Source organism: Vombatus ursinus, unplaced genomic scaffold (assembly GCF_900497805.2).
Source record: "Vombatus ursinus unplaced genomic scaffold, bare-nosed wombat genome assembly UNPS02011572.1, whole genome shotgun sequence".
Taxonomy (NCBI): Eukaryota; Metazoa; Chordata; class Mammalia; order Diprotodontia; family Vombatidae; genus Vombatus; species Vombatus ursinus.
In genome coordinates this window covers 5,039,683-5,060,101 of record NW_020951350.1, presented here as the reverse complement: position 1 = coordinate 5,060,101, position 20,419 = coordinate 5,039,683, and positions in this window count along the sequence as shown.

The following is a 20,419-nucleotide window of genomic DNA, read 5'->3' as shown; positions in this document are numbered from 1 at the left end:
GGCCCTTTTTCAGTCCCTGGGGGCTAGAATACTCTATGTAAATGCTCAGGCTCCTGGCCAGAGTCTAAAGACCTCTCTATCTATCTGTCTATCTATCTATCTCCCTAAACCACCTTGGGCTTCAAAAGTGACTCACTGTGACTTCTTGGATTTTCTGATCATAATTCAGTTTAGAACATTCTCTAAATCCTTATTAAGGCAGTAAAAGGGGAGAGCTAGACTCTAAAGCTTCCTTTTACTCTGACACCTTGGCTTTGCCTCCAGTCTCATCTCCTATGTACTCTGAATCAATTAGCCTAAGACCTACCCAGTGGAAGAGCCCTCTATCACATTCAAAGGGAAGCACCCTCTTCTTTTATTCAGAAGAGATTCTTAATATTGATCTTTGGGAGGAGTCCCATTGATGCCTTGAGGTGAATGGTTCTGGAAGGCATGGGTAGGTGAGTTCACTCCTCATCTATTCTGGAATGTTAACTCAAAATTATATATTTACCAATTGTGACTTTCTTCTTCAAGATTTCTATAAAGGTTGTCTCAAATTATCTTGGAGTAGAGAGTCATGTTGGCAGACACAGGAGAACTGTGCTACATTGGACAGTTTTCTAAGCCAGAAATGGCTTGGTTATTAGAGTAAAGTTAAATTAACGAAAATTATTTCTGGCAGACTTGAGCCTAAAACACAGAATGCAATATTAATATTTTTTCAATAATACCTTTTATTGACCATAACACAATAAAAATTGTAATCAATAAAGGGAATTTGAAGAAAGGATTAAAACTTAATGAAGAGTAAATAATTTATTATGAAAGATTTGGTGGGTTAAATAAAATAAAATAATATGCATAAATTTATATATAAATATATAAAAATACAATAAAGCAACATATAATTTCATTAAATCAAATGACAATGAGACAACAGATCAGTACTTGGAGATTCTGATAAAGCAATTATTGGGAGGAAATTTATATCTTTACAATCCTTATGTCAACACAATAGAGAAAGAACAGATCAATGACTCGTGCACAAAACTAAAAACACTAGAAAAGCAATAATCAAGAAACCCCAACCAAATACAAAAATATAATTCAAAAAATCAAAGGAGAGATTAAAAAATTGAAGAAAAATCCTTTAAATTGATTAATAATTTTTATATTATGTATATATACATATATCTTTTAAGTGATAAAATAGGTAAACTATTAGTTAGCCTTATAAAAAAGAGAGGAAAATCAAATTGGCAGTATCAAAATGAACAAAGAAAATTAATTGAAAACAAAGAAAAAATAAAGGAAATTATTAGAAATTATTTTGCCCAATTGTATGTCAACAAACTGGTAAATGAAAAAGGCAAATATTTACAAAAACTTAAAATGCCCAGATTAACAGAAAAGAAATAGGACATTTAGAAAATAACCCAATCTTGAAAAAGAAATTGAACAAAGGATAAAATCAACTAAAGGAAGCAGTTCTTAACACTTAATATGCTGTTCAGGCACGGTGCTAAGCACTCAGGATGTAAATGGAAACAAAAAGAGAGACAGTATCTACCCTTAAATTGTTTACATTTCAATAACAGAAGACAACACAGAAAAGTCAGATGAAAAGTGGGACAGGAGAGGGAGGTGGAGGTAAGTGGGAAAGGTATCCAAGTGAGGGCAAAGTCTGTAGAGTCAGAAGCAGAGCCAGGAGTAGAGAAGACAGCTCCTCCTGGGCTCCTCCTCAGATGAGAGCTCCAGAAAGGTCTCACTAATGGTAGAATGTGTGTGTGTGTGTGTGTGTGTGTGTGTGTGTGTGTGTGTGTGTGTGTGCTCGCATGCTCTCTTGCACAAAGAGGCTGTATCAGCATATTAAACAGATTATATGTTGTGACTATTTCAGGGTTGGTATACTAAGAAAGCTATAAACATAATAGACCATAGTAATAATTGATGTCATTTTGGTCCTCTTCAGGTAGGAAGGACAACAACCAACTAATGGAAGAATAGAACTCTGCCCCCCTCCCCCTTCAAAGCCTAGAACCAGATAGATTTACAAGTGAATTCTACCATATATTTAAAGGACAATTAATTCTCATATTAGATAAATTGCTTGCAAAAATTGGAAGAGACTCTAGTAAACTCCTTCTATGAGACGTATGCGGTTATATCTAAATCAGGGAGAGAGAAATCAGAGGAAAAAAAATTATAGGCCAATACCTCTAAGGAACATAAATGCAAAAGTACTGAATAAAATGTTGGCAAAAAGGCTGTCAACATATTAAAAAGATTATATGTCGTGACTATCTTGGATTTATTCCAGGGTTGGTATATTAAGAAAGCTATAAACATAATAGACCATAATAATAAGAAAACAATAAAAAACTGATTATATCAATAGATACAAAAAAAGTATTTGACAAAATGCAATAATCCTTCATTTTAAAAACATTTATGAACATAGGAATACATGAACCATTTCCTAATATGATACATAGTATCTATCTAAAACCCAGAGCTAGTATTATCTATAATGGAGAAATACTAGGTCAGGAGTAAAGCAAGGATGTGCATTATCATTACTATTATTTGATATAGTTCTAGAAATGCTAGCTCTAGTAATAAGACAAGAAAAAAATAAGGGGAGTAAGCTTAGGCAAAGCAGAAATAAAACTGTAAATTTTTTATAGATGATGACAATGTGGAAAGAGAGCTTGCCTCAAAGCTAAGAAGGTCTAGGTTCAAGTTCTGCCTCTGACATATACTGGCTGTGTAACCCTTGACAATTCACTTAAACTTTCAGTGCTCGAGGCACCTTTCTAAGACTATAAGTTTCAGAGAAGGTGTTGTCCTGCTTTGGTAAAATGAGTTCTCTTGGGGCAGCTAGGTGGTGCAGTGGATAGAGCACTGGCCATAGAGTCAGGAGGACCTGAGTTCAAATCTAGCCTCAGACTTGACACTTACTAGCTGTGTGACCCTAGGCAAGTCACTTAACCTCAATTGCCTAAAAAAAAAAGAGTTTTCTTATCTGAGAGTTCTCTACAATAATAAAATCATAGGTCCAGTCTCTATTCCTAGTGTACTTAGAGAATCCTAAACCTTTAATTAAAAAATAATTGAATTGTACAATGATTAGCTGTGAATGACTTAACTATTTTCAGCACTACAAAGATTCAAGACAATTCTGAAAGACCTATAATGGAAAATGCTATTCACTTTCAGAGAAAGAAATGATGGAATCCAAATGCAGATGAAAGCATACTTTTTTTAAACTTTGCTTTTCTTGTTTTTTTTTGTGTTTTCTTTCACAACATGACTAATAAGAAAATGTTTTGCATGACTGCACATTTTATCAAATTGTTTGCCTTCTCAATGAAAGGAGAGGGGATGGAGGGTAGGAGAGAATTTGGAACTCAAAATTATAAAAAATGAAGGTTAAAATTGCTTTTACATGTAGAAAAAAGAAAAAAATTAACTGAAACAATAACTTCAGGAAAATGTCAGAATGCAAAATAAGCTCACAAAATCCACCAGACTATCTATATGTTAGCAATAAAATTCAGTAGGAAGAGATAGAAAAAGAAATCATTTTCAAAATATTTGGGATTCCACCTATCAAGACACTAGCAAGATATATATGAATACAATTATAGAACACTGTCTATAGAATAGGAAGACCTAAAGTGATATTAAGTGCTCATGAGTGGGCCATGCCAACATAATAAAATGACAATATTGGCTAATTAATTTACAGATTCCATGCCATACCAATTACACTACAAAAGTTTCCTTTATAGAACTAGATAAAATAAAAACAAAATTCATTTTAGAGAAACAAAAGGTCAAGAATTTCAAGGGAAATAATGAAAAAAAATGAGAAGGGGACCTCGCAGTATCAGATCTCAAACTATACTACAAAGCACTAATGATCCACACTATCTTATATTGGTTAAGAAAAAGAAAGCTGATGAGTGGAACAGATTACATACGTAAGACCTAAAAGCAATTAGAAATAATAGCATAGTGTTTGATAAACCCAGGGACTCTAGCTACTGGCAGTGACACAGGGGATAGAGTGCTGGGCTTGGAGTCAGGAAGATCTGAGTTTAAGTGCTCCCTCTGACACCAACCTATGTGACCATGGGTAAGTCACTTAACCTCTCTTTGCCTCAGTCCTCAGCTTAAAATGGAAACAATCTAATGGGGGACCAAAACACATAAAAAGGAAGCTAAAAAGCCAGGGATGAGGAAGTGGAAGAGGCAGTCAAGGTACCTAGCTCAAGGGTATGATGTAGAAATCAAAAGAAATCCAAAAGCAATGTAGCTGTTGGGAAATGGGAAGAAAACTATGCTGAGTTCCTTTATTAAACAGAGGCTCTGGAACCCATGGTCCTGTCCTCAGGGTACAATCAGAAAGACAGAGGGTACTGACGAGATATGAATACTAGGCAGATTCAATTTTGCAGGATATTGAAATTTCCCGGTGATCAATTTCTTGGGGAAGGAAAGCATGATGGAGGTGTCTGAAGAAGTCCAAAAGCAGTGGGGCTGGTGGGAAACGAGAGAAGACTGTGCTGAGCCCCTTTCTTAAATAGAGGTCCTGGAGCCCAAGGCTTCAGTTTCAGACAGTTTTCAAAGAAAAAAGGCAACCTTTCAACAACCATATTAAAAAATGCTCCAAATCACTAATTATGAGAAAATGCAAATTCGAAATCTCTCAGGTTCCACCTTATACCCACCAGGTTGTCAAAGATGACACAAAAGAATAATGACAGTTGTTGGAGGGGCTGTAGGAGGACAGGTACATTAATGTACTTCTGTCAGAGCTATAAATTGAATCAATCATGCTGGAAAACAATTTGAAACTATATTCAAAAAGGCAATAACCTGCACATATTGATCCAATGGTACCAATCTTAGGCTTTTATTCCAAAGAGGTCAAAGAAAAAGGGAAAGGACCCATATCATAAAGATAACAGCACTTTCTGTTGTAGCAAAGATCTGGAAACAAAAGGTATGCCCTTCAACTGGGTAACGGTTGAATCAGTTGTGGTATTTTAATGTAATGGAGTATTATTGTGCTGTAAGAAATGATGAACAAAAAAGGGGGGGCAGCTAGAGGATGCAGTGGATAGAGAACTGGCCTTGGATTCAGGAAGACCTGAGTTCAAATTTGGTCTCAGACACTTGACACTTACTAGATGTGTGACCCTGGGCAAGTCACTTCGCCCCATTGCCTTGAAAAAAAAATGAAAAATTATGAAAGAGACAGATTCAGAGAAATCTGGGAAGTTCATATGAACTTATGCAGAGTAAGATGAGTAGAACCTTGAAAACATAGCTACAACATTGTAAAGGAAAATACCTGTTAAAGTTCGAGATCTGTGACTGATGAAATAACCAAAGACAATCAAATATAGAATAATGATGATGAACCTGCTTCTCAACTCCTGGCCAAGAAGGGATAGACTATAGGTGCTGAAAGCAACATACAATTTCAAACATAGCCTATGTGTGAATTTGTCACGAGAGAAAGCGTTTTGGGGGAGGGTTAGGAGGTAGGGAAGAGTTATGGAGAAGAATGGGGGGAATGTGAAAGAAAAAAATACATAGAATAAAGCAGAAGGAAATTCTAAAGAGGATACTGGTAAATGGCAGTGTTGGAGCTACAAATTTAATACATACCTAAAAAACAAGTAGTACATAACAAAGATTCATGGTGTCATATATAATACTCCTTTTCTGTTCTTTGAATAAGAAATTGTTTATATTTGTTGAGTTTATGTAATAATGATAAAAAATAAAAGAGAAAAAAAAGATGAGCTACATTTTCTGAAACTGGGGCAAAAAGGAGAGGACAAGGAATGATGTACAAAGATTTTGAGATATGGAGTTGAAAAGATGAAGGAAGGTCGGGACAGATGGCATCTATTGCCTCAGTAAAATAGAAGATAAAGCCATCTTCTGAAGGGCTGGGGTCAGGGTTGTGGTGAGGGTTTGAGAAGAGAAAATTTGCAATAACTGCTGGTAGGCGTGTGAGAGAAAGCCAGTCAGAGATAAATAAAAGGATTTTTATCTAGGCCTAACTGAGGTTAGATAACATGAATATGTAGTAGACAAATTCTGTTAATTTCCACCAGCAGCACTAAGGAGTTTGGGAGTAGGGTTATGAGTGGACAGTGCGAGTGACCCAGAGTTTAAGATTAATAGGGTATGAACTTCAGAAGGAGGAGGCAAGGAATTCCAGTGCATTGTTGATTTGATTAACTATATCATCAAGACTGATGAAAGGAAAATGAGGCTAGTGTGTGGATGATGGACTGGGAGAATAAGGAGAGATTAGGAGACTGATGACAGAGTTAGCAAAAGTGAGGCAATAAGAGATGTGGGAAGATAGATAACTGTGATCAGAGTTAGGAACTTCAGGGTTTTAGATTAGGGAAGGAACATAAGTTACTGGGTATCACTAAGGGCTAAATGGGGAGGTGGGTGACTGTGATAGAAGTGAGATAGAGCTTGTGAGAGTAGAAGAATCCAGAGTATTCAAGTGGGTGATGAAAATGAATAGGAAAATCACCCAGGAGGGAAGAGATTGGTTTGAAGAGGATGACTATGAACCAGATACTATAAACTCTTTGAGAAAGGAAGAAAAGTGAACTGGAGGTCAGTAGAGGGAATCTGGTCAGCTTAACATAAACAGATAGGAATGCCCTAATTATTTGCTGAGCTCAGCAGACTTCAAATATATAAAAGGGTTTTCTTCCTTTCCCCTTGTGAATCCTGTAGACTGGTTCCAGTTGGGTCCCTAGAATTGGGTGGGAAGTAAAGCATTGTAGTAGCCTCCCGAGTTCCAAAAAACCTGAGGATCACAGGAGGCTTAGGAGTGTAGCAGCTGTATTTTCTGCAAAGCAGCACTGGTTTGTTGGAGGGGGAAGCTTCCATAACAGACAGTATGACTACTGACAAGAGAGATGTCTGGCTCAAGTTGCCAGCAAATAAATGCCAGGTATATGGTTAGACAGTACAGGATCAAGATGAAATATAAAATGCCTTTATACAAAATGTTTTATGTTCTGCTGAGGTTTAAATATGTCTTCCAGCTTATTGTAACTGTAGTTATGAGTTGTTGCTGAATATTATTATATTAAACCTGTTAATTCTGTGACTATGCACTGGTTTCTTTTATGTTTAGTATTTCCTTAGGTGTACACTATTTGATTCCCCCAACCCCCAAAATGAAAATATATGGGAGTGAATCTCATAGAAGAGATTACTGAGTGATGGTGGCAGAGAAAGGAATATATATGCCATCTGTCCTAGCAAATAGGGGGATATTAGTGAAGGAATGATCATGATGAGGAAGCCTTTCATGGTGAGGGATGAGTCATCTTTTGAGTTGACCTCACCACCAGCACCACCACCACCACAGGCCCCTACTTCCTTAATTCTCTAGTTAGTTATCAATAACTCTATTGATATAATTCAATTTAATAAACATTTATTAAGAGCCTACTGTGTACAAAACAAAGCACTATGTTAAAAGCTAGGAGAGACAAAAAGTTCAAATAAGAAATAGTCTTGACCTCTTAGAGCTTGCGTTCTAATACATATATGATATGTATATATGTGTATATATCCATACATGAGTATATACATATATAGCCATACACACACACATATATATTTTTATCTCCTAAGGCTTGCATCTGGACTTGTGATTTCATTGATATAAGGAACTCCCACTAGGAAGCTTCCTTTAGCAATGAAGACTGGCAACTGCTTGTAATTTATAGTCTTAGATAATGACAACACAAAATAATACATGCAAAAGTTATAAAAAAAGCCCTTTGTGAGGTCTGAGGTCTAGGGGAGAGGAAGGCCTTTACCTACTAGGGGTAATCATGAAATGCTTCCTGGTGAAAATGGTATGTAAGCTGAGTTTTTAAAAAAAAATGGTTAAGGATTCCACAGGTGGAAGGGGTGGGGTTGGAGTGGGAAAGGCATTTTAGGCATAGGGAATCAGGGCATGCTGCAGAGCCATAACTAGGAATTCCACCACCTGGGGTAAATTCTGTGGGGTTAGGGGGAGATAGAGAAAAGAGGAATCAATTCTGTTGCCTGTTGCTGTCACCATTGATCCTGGGCATCCTTCGTGGTACAGATTCCTGAGCTAAGTGATGCATGAGCAATACTCCCTGGTTGGATGAACTTATGACCAGGTGGGAAAAGTCAGACATGAAAAAAAAAACAACAGGATCTTCAAAAGTACAGTGGTGTCTAGGGCCAGGTATGTATGTAAGGGTGTTATTTTTCCTCTCCGGGTCCTTATATGAAGTAGGAGAATGTATTTCTTCACAGTGACAGTTCTCCTTTAGCTCATTCTTAACCCCCATTTCTGGCACCATTGTCCCCATATTGGCCCTCTGGGGAAAAACTGAAGTGATCTCATGTTAGTTACAACTTTGGCATTGACACCAATAGGCAAGGGGTGTGTACAGAGGCAAAGGAATAGTCTTTTGTTGAAGAAGAGGAATAGCCTTTTGTTCCTAAAGCAGAGATTATGAGCATGTATTCTAAGCAAATCTGTTTTCCTGAAGTTACCTGTACCTAATCAGTGATGTCTATGAGTAGGGAATACACGTATGCTCTTTGGGGAGGAAAGGTAGATAAAGTATTTCCTCAAGCTGGTGTTTTTTAGTATTTATTGGTAAAGTTTATTTGTTTCTGAGTATTGCCTAGATTTCTCTTAAATTCTGTTGATTTAAAATACTATATGAAATCCTGTTTTTGAAGGTGATTTGGGATGGTGCCATCACTGACTTATTGACTAAGCACATGCTTCAGACTTTTTACTGATCAGATAAGTCTTTCAGCCTTTGCTGCTTTCAGTTTCCTCTCATTTCCTTTTTAACCTATTTTAGTGTGGATTCTTCTGACCTTAGCCACCACCTCCTGCTGGCTCTGTGCCTTTACTCTCCCTGGTGAGCAGCGGGACAAATAACTCAACCTTTGTCTGGCCACTCTCCATGTCTTACACAGTTTTAAATCATCAGGATCAATAGAGAATACTCATTCTCTTTTGCCTTTTTGTAAACAGATTGAATCAGTTGTGGCTGTTTGCCTAGGAAAAGCTACCATCAGTTCCTGCTAGGGACGACTCACTTCCTTTCTCAGCATATTTTCCTATTAATATTTCATCTGGTGGTCACTTCTAAAGGCTCCTTTCTCTCAAAGAAGAGTTCAAATGCAAAACTTCACTTTTCTTAGATGCTTGTTTTATTTGTCATCTGAAAAAACTGTTTTTCCCAGGTTCTTGATTGAGCTATAGTCTGGAAATTGATCCTTCCCAAGACTCCAAGATTCATCTTTGTACATACAAGGCTGGAACATTTCAGCCAGGTTTGTAAATTTTGGGTAGAACTTTCTAATGAATTTTAGTTTTAAAAAGAAACAGGTGTAGATAGCTCAGACCTTCCTCTCCCCTGTATATGTACCACATTGCCAGACACAAAGCAATTTCTTTTTAACTAAATTTTATGCACTTATAACGGATTGTTCTGTACTATAATAGCACAGTGAATAGAGTGCTGGAACCTGAGTCAGTAAGAACTGAGTTCAAATCAATCCTCAGACATTTACTAGCTGTGTGATCCTGGGCAAATCACTTAACCGAGTTTCCCCTCAGTTTTCTAATCTATAAAGTGGGGATAATAATAATATCTATCTTTCAAGGTTTTTGTGAAGATAAAATGAGATAATCTTCGTAAAGCACTTCTCAAACCTTAAAGTACTACTAAATATTACTTAACTATTATTAAGAGACAATTATTTGCTAAGTCTTGTCTGGGTACAAAGATGGGTGAAACATAGTCTCTGATTCCAAGGACCTTATTGTCAAATAGTGGGTATAAGATACGTATGCAAATAATGCTGAAAAGAGGCAGAATATGGTTAAGTGCCATAAGAAAGGCACAACAAAGTGTTATGGAAGTTCAGGAGTTATTTTTATTTAACATATAAGGGAAGTTTGGTCAAAAGCCCATTAAGTTATGTGACTTCTTAATTCTCTCTTGCTTGTTTCTTTCTTCTAAGTATTAGCTCCTTTACTCTTTCAATGATTTATTCAACAAACAAACCAACAACAAAGTACTTCCTGAGTGCAATGCCCCATCCTATGGACTGGGAGGAAGGTAGCTCTCCTTTATTAAGTATCTAGCCTAAGAGAATTTTCATTAGGGAATTAGAGTGAGGCTAAAGGTGGGATGATATTCATGACACAATGGGTTGTGAACTGGATTTAGAATCCTCCTACTGGTCATTTTTCAGGCTCTTTTCCTGAATCATCCTCCATTCCTTGCCCCGATGTGTGGGGTGTAATTCAAAGCTCAGTCTTAGGGCTTTTTCACTTCTGTTGTTAAACACTCTCTCTCTCTCTCTCTCTCTCTCTCTCTCTCTCTCTCTCTCTCTCCCTCCACCCCCACCCCAGTTTCCATGGATCCAATTCTCTTTTTATGCAGATAACACTCAGAATTATGTATTTAGCCCAAGTTTCTCTCCTGACCTCTATTCTTACTAGCCACAACGACCTATTGGATGTCTCCAACAAGATGTTCTGTAGGCATCTCAAATTTAACATGTCTGATAACTGAGCTCATTATATTTTTCCCCAAATCAGCCCCTTTTCTTAACTTCCTTCCAGGGCTATACCATCTTTTCAGTTACTCAGGTGTGAACCTTTGAGTCACCCTTGACTCTTTCCTCTCTTCCTGATTCCATTATCTAGTCAGCTGGATACGAGTTACAAAGTCTCATAGATTCTACATCTCTCTCACATGTGAACAACCCTGGTTCAGGTCCTCATCACCTCTGACTTAGACTATTGCAAAAAGCTGGTTAGTTGGTCTGCCTGCCTTAATTCTCTTCTCTCTCCAGTTCATCCTCCAGACAGCTGCCAAAGTGATATTCCAGAAACACAGGTCTTGTCATTCCACTCTCCTGGTTAATTGATCTCAGTAGCTCTCAGTAGTGAAATAGATAGAGCACTGGGCTTGGAATTGGGAAGACTCATCTTCCTGAGTTCAAATCCAACCTCAGACAATTACTAGGTTTGTGAGCCTGTTTGCTTTGGTTTTCTCATCTTGTAAAATGAGCTGGAGAAGGAAATGGCAAACCACTCCAATATCTGCAAGAACGACGACAGCAATTAGGATAAAATACCACCTCCTCTGGCACTTAAGGCCCATCACAAACTGGATCCTACTTACCTGTCCAAGTTTATTATACATTACTTCCTTTCACGTCCCATGCTATCCAAGCATACTGGTCAGCTTGTCATTCTTCACAAACATTTCCCTCTCCCATATCTGTGTCTTTTGTATAGGCCATCTTCTGTAGCTGGAATGCTCTCTCACCTTTCCTCTGCCTCTTACAATCTCTAAGAATCCCTCCTTCAAAATTCAGTTAAAATGCCACCTTCTACCTGAGGCCTTTCCTGATTCCCCCAACTTCTGGTGTGCTCCCAATCACCTCATCTGTATTTTATATGTAAGTAGTGGAGGTCATAGTACCCCTAATCAATTGATTTCTCGAAAACTAGTTGATGAAATCATGGAAGGGGGGAAACAGTGACAAATAGGTGTTAATAATATAAATATATATATAATTTATATAAATAATATAAAACAAAGTATAAAGTGTTTTTCCTGTAGGAATTGGAGGGCAGTTTGCTAGTAGCTAGGTGAAGTACGGTCTTGCCCCATGAAGGAAGTCAGGGATTTTAAGAGGTAGAGGTAAGAGGAAGTGAATTGCAAGCATGGAGGATAAAAAGTTCATATAAAGCAGCTTTAAGGAGTTTGACTTCAGGCAGTCTAGAAAAAAGACAACTACGGAAGAAAAATCTTTTGATTTTGAGAGGGGATCACTTTTGCCTTTTGCCTTGGTACCCTATGATATGAGAAGGTAGAGAGTGGGAATTTTTTTCTCCCTGTTACTACTGGCCATGTGTTCTTGCAGTAGAGGTACCATATAGTAAGGAAGCAACAAAGTGAATTAGTGGAGGCAGCTGTGAGGAGTATGATCTTGCGAAGCAGTGAAGAGTGACAGAATTTGGCCATCCAAACAATCTGGTACTGGATAAGAAATAGAGTGGTTGACCAATGGAATAGACTAGGTACACAACATGCATGAGTAAATGTCCACAGTAATCTGCTGTTTGATAAACCCAAAGATCCCAGCTATAGGGGCAAGAACTCACTATCTGACAAAAATTGCTTGGAAAACTGGAAAGTAGTCAAGCAGAAGCTAGGCCTAGACCAACATATCACAGTGTATACCAAGATTAGCTCAAAATGGGTATATGATTTAAACATTAAAGGGGAATATCACAAGCAAATTAGGGGAATGCTGAAAAAAAATTACCTGTCAAATCTATGGCTAGGGAAAGAATTCATAACCAGACAAAAGATAGACAGGAGCTTGGGAGGTAAAATGGATACTTTGATTACCATGAATTAAAAAGGTTTTGCACAAAGAAAACCAATGCAGCCAAAATTAGAAGAAAAATAAGGAAACTGAAGAAAAATTTTTACAGCAAGTTTCTCTGATAAAGGCCTCATTTCTCAAATATATAGGAAACTGAGGCAAATTTGTAAAACTAAGAGCCATTCCCCAATTGATGGTCAAAGGATATGAACAAGCAGTTTTCAGAAGAAGAAATCAAAGCTATCAATAATCAAGTGAAAAAAGGCTTGAAATCACTAATAATTAGAGAAATGCAAATTAAAACAACTCTGAGATACCACTTCAAACCCATCACATTGGCTAGCATGACAGAAAAGGAAAATGACATGCTGGTAGGGATGTGGGAAAATAGAAACACTAATGCACTGTTGGTGGAGTTGTGAATTGGTCCAACCATTACAGAGAATAATTTGAAACTATGCTTAAAGGGTGGTAGCTAGGTGGTGCAGTGGATAGTGTGCTGTAACTGAAGTAGAGAAGACTCATTTTCCTGAGTTCAAATCTGACCTCAGACACTTACTAGCTGTGTGACCCTGGGCAAGTCACTTAACCCTCTTTGCCTCAGTTTCCTCATCTGTAAGATGAGCTGGAGAAGGAAATGACCAACCATTCCAGTATCTTAGCCAAGAAAACTTCAAATGGGGTCACAAGGAGTTGGACGTGACTGAAACAACTGAATAACACAATACGTAAAGGGTTATAGAACTACGTATACTCTTTGACCCAGAAATACAATGATCCAAGACAATTCCAAAGGACTCATGATGAAAAAGGATGTCCGTCTTCAGAGACAAAACTGATGGACCCTGAGTGTGGAATGAAGCATATTTTTTTTCCTGTATTTATTTTTCTTGTTTTTTTGTTTTGTTTTGTTTTGTTTTTGTTTTTTTACAACTTTGCTGTTGTGGAAATTTTTTTGCATGACTTCATATGTATAATGGGTATTACATTTCTTGCCTTCTCAATGGGAGGGGGGGTAAAGAGAAGAAGAGAATTGGGAAATAAAAAATTTTAAATTTAAACTAAAATAAAGAACTAGTAGACATACACACAGAGAATTAGGCCTAGCAGTTGGCAGTTGGGTGTTGTTCAGCATGGAAAGGAACCAGCCCATTGAGCCAAGCCAAGTGACCTTTACAGCAAAGGTCATGTGCGAAGGATGGCATAGATGGTCTTTGTACTTCATTTAACACATTAACCGCTGGCCATTTCTGTACCTTCCTCTTCTGTGATTCCATCTATTGAGGGAGAAATCAGGTGATTAAGGGTTTTCTGAACAATTCACTCCCCACCCCACATATATTTTGCATGCACTTAGGTTTATCAGTTGTTTCCCCTGAAACAACAGCTTCCAAGGGCTATGGTTTTATTTTTGCATTTTTATCCCCAGCACTTAGAAGTATCTGGTACATAGTAGGTCCTCAATAAATACTTGTTAAGCACTTCCTATGGGCAAGGCACTGTGCTAGTTGCTGGGACCAGGGCAACTTTACTTTATTAATACTCTAGCATAAGTATAGTAATGATCTGAATATTTGTTGATTGCTCACTGACTGATTAGAGTCAAAATTTACTGCTTTTGTTCAATCATGTCTGACTCATTGTGACCCCATTTGGGGTTTTCTTGGCAAAATACTGGACGGGTTTGCCATTTCCTTCAGCTCATTTTGCAGATGAAGAAACTGAGGTAAAGAGGGTTAAGTGACTTGTCCAGGATCACAGAGTTAGTAAGTGAATCTTCCTGATTCCAAGCTCAGTGTTCTATCCACTGCGCCACCTAGCTGCCCCACAGGATAGGGATGAAGATGATTTAAATAAGTTTGGAGATGAAGGCCATTTTTGGAGGCAGGAACTTGTTATGGTGCTAGTTTCTTGATGAAGTGACAACCTTATCCCAAAATTGCCTTAGATCACCAAGAAAGAATGAGAGCTTTACAAGTAACTGAGGAGATTAGTAGCTAGAATTCACAAGACACACCAGATCAAACAGTTTTAAAGATACTCAATTACTTCTCCAGCATAAAGGTTATACCATTCATTGGAGGGTAAGGGAGAGTGACACACATTTTTCCACTATTACCCTTGAGATTCTTGACCTTTTGTTCCTCTATGAAAATTTCATTATTATTTTTTCCAGGTCTATAAAATAATCCTTTTGTAGTTTGGATACTGAGTAAGCAAATTAATTTAGGTAGTATTGTCATTTTTGTTATATGGGCTTGGCCTACACATTAACATTAATATTTCTCCAATTAAATAGGTCTATCTTCATTTTTGCAGTGTTCTATAGTTAAATTTATATAGTTCTTGGGTGAATCTTGGTAAATACACTTCCAAATATTTTATAGCTTCTGATGTTATTTTGAGTGGAATTTGTTTTTCTCTCTTCCTGTTAGTTTTTCTTTCTGTTATATATGAGTACTGATGATTTATATGAATTTATTTTATATCTTGAAACTTGCTGAGTTTATTATTTCAATTAATTTTTAGTTAACTCTTTACAGTTTTTGAAAATAAATCGTCATTTCATCTATAAAAAGCAGTAATCTTGTTTCCTCTTTGCCTCTGAATTTCTTTCTTGTCTTATTGCTATAGCTAGCATTTCTGGACCTTAGATTAAAAGGCCAAGGTCTTCCACTGCAAATGGGGTCATCTCTAGTTGTTCTGATCTTTATCTTACCACTGGACCCAGATGGCTCCGGAGGAGTAAAGTGACTTTGCACAGCCCTGCCTCACTTAACTCCAATTCACCTTCCGAATGTCATAGTCCTCTTTGACAATAAAGGTCAAATAACAATAACAACAAGGGAGGGTGTTGGCCAACGTAGATGATCATCTATCAAGCTCCTGTTACCTGGTCTAGCTTACAAAACTAATGGGGAAATTCATATTTATATTATATAGTAACACTTTTTTTTGTAGTAGCAAAAAAACTTGAAACAAAGTAGATGTCCATTAACTGAGGAATGGCCAAGCATGTTATTGTATATGAACATTAATAGAATATTAGAATAATATTAGAGTAATAGAATATTACTGAATCACGATGCTGGTCACTTGATAAAATGAGAACTTTACTGATGAAAATGAAGATTTCAGAGAAGCATGAGAAGACTTGGAGTCAACAGTCAAATACTTATTAAGTGCCTACTACGTGCCAGATGCTGGGTGTACAAAAAAGAACGACAGTCCCTTCCCTCAAGGACTTTACAATCTAATGAATTGAGGCAGAGTAAAGTAAGCATGATCATACATGACTATGAGAATGGAAAGAATGAACAAGAAAAGAGTAAATTAAATGCTGTATAATTATAATGAATTAAAAGCTTAGTCCTGGAAAAGAATTGAGAAAGTATAACTTCATTCTTTTTTCCCCCACTTCATTCTTTGTAGGGGTGGGGGGACAATGGACATGAAAAACTGCATATAATATCAGGCTTGGTTGATGTGCTTATTGGTTTTGCTTTTCTTTTTTATTTTAAACATTTATTGTTACAAGGTATGGTTCACTAGTATAATATGAATAAAAATGAAATTTCTAAAAAATGAAGGGAAAAAAAGGATGGGGACCAATTTATTGAAATTTGATCCCAATGCAACTTTTGTTCTTAAATCCATTGAACAACATTGATTAGGGAAATGATCACTTATCTAATGTCTGTACCACTATAAAAAAAAGCTACCCTTGAAAAAATAAATGTATATTTACTATGGTGGTTGTTATTTAAAATTAAATATTAACAAATATTTATGCAGCATGGCCTAGTGGAAAGAGGGCTAGTTTTAGAATCAGGCAAACCAGAGTTAAAGTCCTGCCTCTGACACGTGTTGACTATGGATGGGTCAGTTAACCCCCAAGCAGCATTCTAGGTAACTTTCTAAGACTCTAAGTGACAGAATTGCTGGTGGGTGACTAGTAGAGTATATTTCCACACTATGAGTTCCCAACAGTGATGAAATCACAGATCCAACCCTCATTCTGCCTTCCCTCCCCCCCCCAAGAAAAATCATTATAGAAACCAAAGTGTAGACTTTGTCTTATAGACATTTATATTCAAGAGGCCAGACTAAAGGACCATAAGGAAGAACCTGCTGGCTCACACTCTGAGAATTAGTGCTATGAGGCACATGTGAAACTGATGTGGGAGAAAACCTAGAGGCTAAGATCTGTGTCTTTGAACATATTAAATGAATCTCATTTTGCCAATATTTAAAAGGTAATGCCATAGGTTGGATAGGTGGCAGCTAGGTGGTGCAGTGGATAGATTTCTGGGCCTGGAGTCAGGAAGACTCATCTTTCTGAGCTCAAATCTGGCCTCAGACACTTCCTAGCTGTGTGACCCTGGGCAAGTCATTTAACTCTGTTTGCCTCAATTTCCTCATCTGTCAAATGAGCTGGAGAAGGAAGCCACTCCAGTATCATTGCCCAGAAAACCCCAAATTGGATCTCCAAGATTCAGACATGACTGAACAAGTGAACAACAGCAAAAATCACGGGTAGGGTTGTAAAGGTAGAGGAAAGGTCTAAACTAGAAAGTGGGGCAGCATCCTTGGAGTTCTGTATCTTTTTGGGGATGGGTCGATATGTTCTTCTGAGCCATCCCTAGCCAGAGCTCCCCTAAATGGAGTAGAAACAGAGATTTCAAATCACAGTTTCAGGTCTGAGAGAGAATACATGACTCAAAAGAGTGCAGCATGACTGAGTACTGACAATGCAGCCCTGAGCATGAACATAGGCTGTGTCAATGAGGAGGAATGCTGACTGGCCCAGGTGAGTTGGGTTGAGACATGAGAAAAGGTTGCTTGCTTCTGTTAGATGCCACAACTTGGAAGCTGGTTAAACCTCAGAAGGAATCACATCCTTGGGTCAGGGCTGGCTGCCAATTAGGTTCCAGTTTGAGGCTCCAGAAGCCTGTTTCCCTGAGAGAACAATAGCGGTAAGCACAAAGCAACCGATTCACTGGGCAAGCTGCCCATATGCTGCAAACTCTTCTGTGTTATCAGGGGGTAGTCTCTTCCTGTCACCCTACATGATTCAGAGAGGTTTATTTATTTAAAATCCCAAGAAAACATTATGAGCTATGCATTAGGAATAAATCTAGAACCGAAGAGACCTTAGAGGTCATTTTGTCCAAACCCTTTCATTTTCCAGATGAGAAAAAATGAATTCCAGAGAGGTTCGGTGACTTACTTGCCCAAGGGCATACAGGTGCTAGGACTGCCCCTCTTTGGGATGTTTACCTACGAAGGGGTTGGATAACCACTTGTTGGGTATGTAGTAGTGGGGTTTCCTTTCTTTTATTTATTTATTTTTATTATTATTATTTTTTGGGGGGGGGTTTCTTTTCATATATAGATTGGACCAGATGGCTGCTGAGGTCTCTCCCAACTCTCAAATCCTATGATTCTGTGTATAGAATTCTGTGTATAGATTTGAGCTCAGGTCCTATAACCTTCCTGTTCAGCGCTCTTTATATCATACCACACTGCCTCAATATTTGAGTTTTTCTAGAATCAAGAGGCATATTCATAAGTGGCATGGGGCAGCAGGACTTTGCTCCAGGGTGCTAATGTTTTCGGATAGAAACTCCTTCTACATCTCACTTTGTTAAGCTCTGGAGACAAATGGTGCAGCTACTCCCATCTGCTAGCCTCAGGGGCCATCATTGTGAACCCTCCCTCAGGGCCCTATTCTCTCATTAATCCTTAAGGAATTGAGGAAACTACAAGTGCATCCATAGTAGGGACGTCCTGCATTGTCATGACCCACTCACCCCTATGTTCCTCCTTTCAATTGCACATTTGGTTGTTCTCCTTCTGCCACATCCCCTTTCCCCTCCTCAAAGAACTTGTCTTAAGCAAGTTATGGTTAGTTATGACCATTGGCATGGCAATCAGAAAGCTACTCCAAACCGTATGCTTCCGAGTGCCGCCGTGACACTGTAGGCAATTCAACTCTCTGCCATGGGCCAGGTATTTTGGGTATTGGTCTCATGATCTCTCTGCTTGGGGGCTTAAAAATATCATGGAGTTAATTATATCTAACATGAATGTAGTCAGTTAGTCAATAAACATTTTTAAAGTGCCTACTGTGTGCCAGCCATCGTGCTAAGCACTGCGGGAAAAACACTCCCAAAATAAGACATCCAAACCAGGCCCTGTTCTCAAAGAACTTACAGTCTAATGGCAGAGACATGATGCAAACAACTATGTACAATCAAACTACATACAGAATAAATTGGAGATAATTAATAGAGAGAAGGTACTATAATAAAGGGAAATTAGGAAAGGCTTCTTAGAGAAGGTGGGATTTTACCCTGGACTTTCAGGAAGCCAGTGAAACCATGAAGCAGAGATGAGGAAGGAAAGAATTCCAGGTGTGAAGAACAGACAAGGAAAAGGCCTGGAGTCAGGAGATTCAGTGTCTTGTTTGAGGAAAGGTAAGAAGGCCAGTAGGGCAGGTAGATGATGAATCAGATAGAGTGCTGGGCGTGGAATCAGGAAGACCTCAGACATTAGCTGACAACTAGTGACCCTGAGTAAGTCACTTAACACTGTTTGCCTCAATTTCCTCATCTGTAAAATTATCTGGAGAAGGAAATGGCAAACTACTCCAGTATCTTTGCCAAGAAAACCCCAAATAGGGTCATGAAGAGTTGGATGTGACTGAACAACAACAATGACACGAAGGCTAGTATCATTGGATGGCAGAGTACGTGGGGGTGAGTAAGGTGTAAGAAGACTGGAAAGATAGGAAGGGATCAGGTTATGAATAGCTTTGAACACCAAATAAAGGATTTTATAGTTGCTCCTGGACATAATAGGGAGTCACTGGAATTTATTAAGGGGTGGTATCACATGGTCAGACCTGCTGGGTAGGAAGCTTACCTTGACGCTGAGTGGAGAATGGAGTAGAGTTGGGAGAGACTTAAAGTAGGTAGACCAATCAGAAGATTATTATAGGGGCAGATAGGTGGTGCAGTGGATAGAGCACCAACCCCTGAGTCAGGAGGACCTGAGTTCAACTCCGGCCTCAGACATATAACACTTACTAGTGTTGCCTCACATTAAAAAAAAAAAAAAAAGATAAAGAAAAGAAAATTATTGTAATAGTTCAGGCATGAGATGATGAGGGTCTGGGGTTTGTTTGTTCTTTTTTCTTTCAGGGGCAATCAGTGTTAAGTGACTTGCCCAGGGTCACATGGCTAGTAAGTAGCCTGAAGCCAGATTTGAACTCAGGAAGATGAGTCTTTCTGACTCTAGCAACTTTGTCACCTAGCTGCCCCCTTGAGTCATACCAAACCCCCTAGCTGGGGTTTGTGCCAATGTTAGAGGAGAGAAAGGGGGTGAATATAAGACATGTTATAGAGCTAAAATCAGCAAGACTTGGTAATAGATTGAATATAGTGGGTTAACAGAGAATGAAATGTTGATAACACTGAGATTGTGAGCCTAGTTACTGGGAGGATGATGGTGCTCTCAAAAGTAACAGAGAAGTTAGAAAGATGAGAAAATTTGGTAGGGGGAAGGATAATGAGTTCAATTTTGGACGTATCAAGCTAAAAACCAGCTTGAGATGTCTAATAGGCAATTGGAGATGAAGTACTGGAGGTCAGCAGAGAAGTTAGGGCTAAATAAGTTAATTTGAAAATCATCAGCATATCATTAAGATAATTGAATCCATGGGAACCAGTGAGATCACCAAGTGAAATAGTATAGAGGAATAAGAGGACAGATTCCTGTGGGAAACCCATGTTTATTAGACATTACTTGAATGAAGATCCAGCAGAAGATACCGAGGAGTGGTCAAAAGAGGTAGGAGGCGAACCAGGAGAGAACAGGGTCATGAAAACCTAGAGAGAAGAGAATATTAAGGAGAAGAAGCTGATCAATGGCTGGAGAAAGGTCTAGAAGGATGAGG